Source organism: Habropoda laboriosa, unplaced genomic scaffold (assembly GCF_001263275.1).
Source record: "Habropoda laboriosa isolate 0110345459 unplaced genomic scaffold, ASM126327v1 scaffold578, whole genome shotgun sequence".
NCBI classification, from domain to species: Eukaryota; Metazoa; Arthropoda; class Insecta; order Hymenoptera; family Apidae; genus Habropoda; species Habropoda laboriosa.
This window is the reverse complement of record NW_017100941.1, coordinates 365,031-370,977: the sequence shown is the minus strand read 5'-3', so window position 1 is coordinate 370,977 and position 5,947 is coordinate 365,031.

The following is a 5,947-nucleotide window of genomic DNA, read 5'->3' as shown; positions in this document are numbered from 1 at the left end:
GAGCGCGCTGGGAGAAGAGATTGAGGGTTGAAGGTGGGGGCGGTACAAGAGACAAGCGTTGGAACGGGTCGCGTGTGGATTAGAGCAGGGATAACAGTGAGAGAGGGTGATGGGGACGATGGAAAAACAGTGGAGATGTTAGCAGGAGAGAGTCGGGGGATAGGCGGCTGAATTGAATGAAAAAGGTTTGAGAGTGTGAGAGGGTTGAGCGAGTGAAGGGATTAACGGCGGAGATATGTTGAGGAATCGAGAAGAAGCGCGATAGAGAGAGAAAATAATTCGATAATTAAGAAACGAAGGGCGGGAGAGAGGAAAAGTAAGGAGGAATTTTGCAGGAGATAGGCAGCAGTATATAGAAAAATTGTATATATACAAAGAAGAGAATGCAAAGAGAAAGTGTAGCAACGTGAAAAGGGGGAACGCTATAAGCTTCGTAAATGGATAGGCGATCCCTCTTTCTCCCGGAGACGAGGTTAAGTTAGATTGCTACCAGACAGACCATAAATAACCCGTAACAGCTTTATACACACGTATACAACGAAACCGGTGTAGGTATCAACGAGAGTAGTATCGACGCTAGTTCTACAATGTTCTCTTAGGTAAGACGATGCATTCAAAATGGTACAGCTAGGCAGCTGCAACCAGCTGTCGCAGCTTTGCATTTTGCACATGTGTACCTTACACACCATAAATAATTTGCCTGCGGCGAGAAAAGGGAAGCAGACGTGAAGTCTGCCGATCAAATTTCTCCCATCTCACACTATCGACAACCTTGCACTTTTCACAAATCCCCGAATTCCCTGGAATTCGTTCGTTCCCAGTATTTCAGCTATCTCGAATTAGAAACCACACGCTCCTAACAGTTCCCTGAAATTCCGCTTCTCGTGCCTGCAACCCCGACGAAGACTCAATTATCCATTCGCACTCTCAAGATATTCGCGCGTCACACCATCCTCTGTGCCCCGATTTTCCACCGTCGAACACTCAAAGCTGAAAGCTCACGGCTTGCGTGAGCGTTGCTCGGTGATCCGCGATCGTGATGGCGACGTAATAATAGCTGCAGCCGCGCAAACAACCGCAAATAACGACAGACAAACATCAAAGCTCCGCTGCTCCAACACCAGGCCCAAGAAACTCCACCGCTGGTAATCCCAGCCCGGTATCATCTCGCGGGATTCCCTCGCGAAACGGGCATCCTGCTGCCTCACGTTCTCGCGAAAGACACTCGCGCGAACACACACACACAAGGATCTAAGCAAAGGCTCGAACGAGCGCGTTATATGGAAAATCTATGCGGCGGTCGGGTTACGCAAATGGAGGCAAACTATCCAATTACTTGGAATCACCGAAATCACCTAATCCAGGGAGCACCGGAGCCCCCGATACCAGCCACCGCAGAGAGAACAGTTGCAATCCCCGGCTAAGGTGCTCCAGAGGATCGGTATCTGGGCCAAGGACGGTCCATTGCACTCGACACAGTTGCATACCGCGCGCGTAGGGTGCAATTAATGGTGCAATTTAGCTCGCCTCGAGTATCACCCCCTCAAGTTCCCCGCCGGCGAACTGAAACGATACGACGAACGTTGCGGCTTCGCCGAAGGATGAGGTGAACGAAAGACGAAGGGCAGAGGGAGGCGGAGATAGGGTGCAAAGGAGAGAGAGAGGACGACGGAGGAGTGAAAGTGGCGAGAGGAGGAGGAAGGAGAAGCGGGGAAAAAAATAATTTCGCCGTGGCAGAAACGAGGACGACGGTTACATAGGGACCTCGTGACCGGAACGATGCCTTCTCAAGAGTAAACCAGCCCCCGGCGTCCCTCGTGCCCCGTTTCTTCTTCTGCTCCGCTCGCGGAACTCGATTCTTCCACTCCTGCCCTTCCTTGCTCCGCGCTTCTCTTTTTTTCGCGCAGCTTCAGGCACGTTTACCTTTTCAGCCCGTCTTCACGGTTCGCACGCTGCGTTTTTACCCTGCCTCTATTTCCCAGGAGTGGCGTATTTGCGTTAAGTCCCTGACAGACGGCCCTCCTTCTCTACCAGCGAAGTTGTCGTCGTCGTTGTCGTCGTCGACGACGAGTCGTCAAAGGGACCCGCGGCTGATAATTAATTACTTCGCTACACGCCAACGCGTACCGGGAATTATTCGTCGGACCTTATTATGTTTATTTGCTCTGCTCCTTTGGGCTTGACGTTGCATCAAACGATATGATTGATACGATTCTCGAGTGATCAAGGAGAGATGTTACTGGGAGTTTGTTCTTTTTGAAACGTGTAGCTGAGTGTTTTGGTTGCTTTTCTTGTTCTCTGATGCGTTTATTTTATGGGCTCATTCTCAGGTTGGAAGAATTAACTTTGAGAAATATGGAACTGTGTGAAAACGAATTTTGCAGTGTAATTATAGATTTGTATTCCACGTTTTCTGTAACTGAATATATCGCATAATTAAAACATGTATCCAGCCTAAGCGAAATTTCTTTTTCTTAATTTTCTCAACAGCCCAATGAGACTACTCTATTCTTTTCTTCTGCCAGTAATGCTTCTCCAGTTCGTGGTATTTAAAAAATTCAAGTCTCAATTTCTCCGCGCTCCTCTTCGAAGCCTCTTCTCTACCAAAAATGACGAAAGAAAAAAGATACACAGGAATTGTTCAATTTTTATCAAGATAATTTATCCAATTTCGAAGAGCGTATAGATATGCTTCTTCCTTGAAACCGGCAGCGTCGGTCGGTGCCAGATAAAGGGATGAATTTGGTCAACGCTCAGAGAGCTAAACGGTGCAGTGGTTCGCTGTTTAAAACCCTTCCCCGTGGCTGAATTGTGGCCGTGCACCCTCGAGCCATCTTCGGTGTTGCGAACGAGCTGCTGCATTATTCAACGTGTCGGGGCAACGAATGAAATTTCTCCACTCGCATCTGACGCAGCGACCGAAACTTTCCGCCTTTCGCCATCGAAATCCACCATAGTTCAATGCCATAAGCGGATACCACAGTTACCACTGTTCGCGGAAATTTGTTTGGAATTATAACTTCAACGTTCACCGATACTGTTCCGCGGTTTCGTAATGTTCCATTCTGATTTTCGATCTTGATTGTTTGTCGATTCACCCCGTTTCACCCTTCGATTTAATTGTAATTTTCATTTATAATTTGTAGAAACGTTTTTCAACCATGTATTTTTTCATATTTGCTGAATTTTTGAATATTGTATTGTAGTATCGTAACTTTGAGAAAGAGTAGTTTTAAGCAAATGTGGCGAGCATGAGAGGGAAAGCGGGCGACGAGCGACGACAGCCAGGCCCAATGGGGAAAACCCCGGCGACAAGAGGCCCACGAAGGGCCTGGCTATAAGGTACGGCGTGCGAGGGATGAAGGGACAGTGTGTTTGGAAAAGTCGAGAAGCGTGTGTCACAGTATTATAATTATTCTTATATTTTGTCAAATAAACATCTATTTGTATTTCTGATCCCACAGTATTACTTTTCTTTTCTTTGTCATTTCGTGAATTAATGTAATTTTAATTTTTAACTTTTAGAAACATTTTTCAATCTTTGGCGAATCTTTTGAAATTGTACTACTCTTATGAATTAATCTTCAAAGAAAACGAGCATTATATTTCGTTCGAAAGTTTTCTGTTAAACAAGTGCCAATTCTTCCCATTGTTTGAGCCCTGCACGGGCATTTGGTTGAAAAAATACACGTAGCCGTTCTCGTGTGAAACTTCGCACTTTATTTTCACGCAAGTTTTAAGTCGTTTAAGAAGAAGAAAAAACTAGATTAGTATGAATAAAATCCAATACTGTTCCGCCCCTCTGACTTTCTGTACAATTTCACGTCTGTTTCTTCTCTAACGTTGCTTATTACCTTTCTGCTTTCGTACTTCTCAGGTAGTTTCAGAATTTTAACGCCGAGCAAAAGCTTTCTTTCCTCGTGCCACTTTCCTTATCATTCCTCCACATTTCCACCACGTTCTTATTCATTTTTCCACATTATTTCGAAAAAATACTTTTACCATTTCACAGAGTTTCTTTGTCAGAGTTCCTTTTCACCTAATTCTCGTTACACGTCTAATTCCGTTAATTGAAGATCGGCGCTAATGCGAGACAGAGTGCACGGTGCAACTGTGCAGAGAATGATTCTGCATATAAAACTAAACCAAAGATAAAGAATAACATTTTGCCCTAAGAAGTTTCACTTTCTCGAAAATGAAAATAAAAGATTACCGATAATGTCACATATCGCAAAGAAATAGCGTAAATCCACCAACGCACCAGTGCACATTCGACAAAGATCGCCTTCCGTTACTAGTACCAACGCAGATTTCCTTTTTGTTCGATACAAGAACGGCTGACGTAAATAGTCGATAATTAATTCGACCTATTTGACAAAGAAAACCGAGTTTGCTTGATCTTGGATTTTCAAATCTAACGAAAAGACAATTTTTTTAAAGTCAAGTTTAATTTTTAAATTTTCATACGTGAGTTAGAAAATAGACATTCGAGTTGCTAGATCATTTGCAACTTGTATCTTGTCCCAGCATTGCGACATCCACAATAGGAAAATGTACCAGGAACGATACATGTTTTCCGAGACATCGTATTTCACGAAGGAAAATTGAAAAACAGACGAGAAGGAAAAAAACACGATTTGCCCGACAAGATTGTCATCTTCATGGGATACCGGCAAGGGAGCTCTTAATAAGACGGATAAAAATACATATGAAAATAGATACGAGAATATAAATTCTATATTAGGAGAACGTGCGTGACGAAATTTTCTGAACGCGAAACTCTCCTTGCGAAATAAATGAATTTTTTCACGCAGGTACACCTATACGTCGTCTAAATTTTTAAAAAAATTTTCAAGCGTTTATCTCTATTGGAACTTTAAGAAAAAATTATTTTTCGTAAGAAATTCGTACGAATTATTTAAATTGTATCATAACACAGTCATACAAAATGGCTTGGAGTAATTACATCTCCATTTAATTAATTTCTGCGAATAAATTGCATTTCCAGTGATTATTGAACTGTACAAATATACGCAATTGTAGGATCTTTCTTTTAATTATTCAAATTATTTCCGCTCGATGAAACCGACGTCGTATCAATTAAACAATTACCTTACACGAACTAGATATCGGCAACAAACAGGGCTAAAAATGTTGAACAAATATTACCACAAAACTGCAAATTAACTGCCTCATTACTGCACATCGTGCACAAGCAACGGTGCTTTTATAAGTAACAAGGGTAACGAATGCCCCGAAGGCATCTGCTTCATTGTTCCTCGGCTAATTTCCATTCGTCATGTAGCCTTGGCTGATACAAATACAACCTGTCGTAATTACATAGCAATAGCTAGTGTAGGGATTATTTCGAGATAAATTCCACCCGAGTAGATGTAGAAATATGGGAGCAATATTGATAACATCCTTCACACCGTGCACTCTGCCTCAAGTACCCTTTTTTCGCACCTCTAATGCTAGATCCACACTGGTGATCGCGAACCATGCTCACCAGCAATGTAGTCAATTTCGTGAACAACGAGTAGCAGCTTGCAGCAAACTCGTCAGCAAACAGAGAAACAGTGTTCGCTCTGAAAGCTGTACAAGAGAACCTCGATACCTGCGAGCGAACCTCTATTGTTGCATTCGGCCAACACATACTAGGGATTTCTCTTGGCTACGAGTGAACGAAACGAAACGCGATAGAAGAAGAAAAAGTGTGGATTTTAGTCTCATTAGGTCTCACGCGTCACATAGCTTTTTTTGTTAATTGCATGCATTTTTAGCTCCAATTTTCTGCAACCATCGAGGCTCCACTGTGCATCGAAGAATCTGTTCGTGAGCTGAACTCTGTAACTGCTTGTGTTCAACTTGCAAGCTCTTTCGCGAGCTCCGGTGTAGACACGTTGCTACTTCTGTTCGCGAACAGTTCTGACGACTGGAATAACCT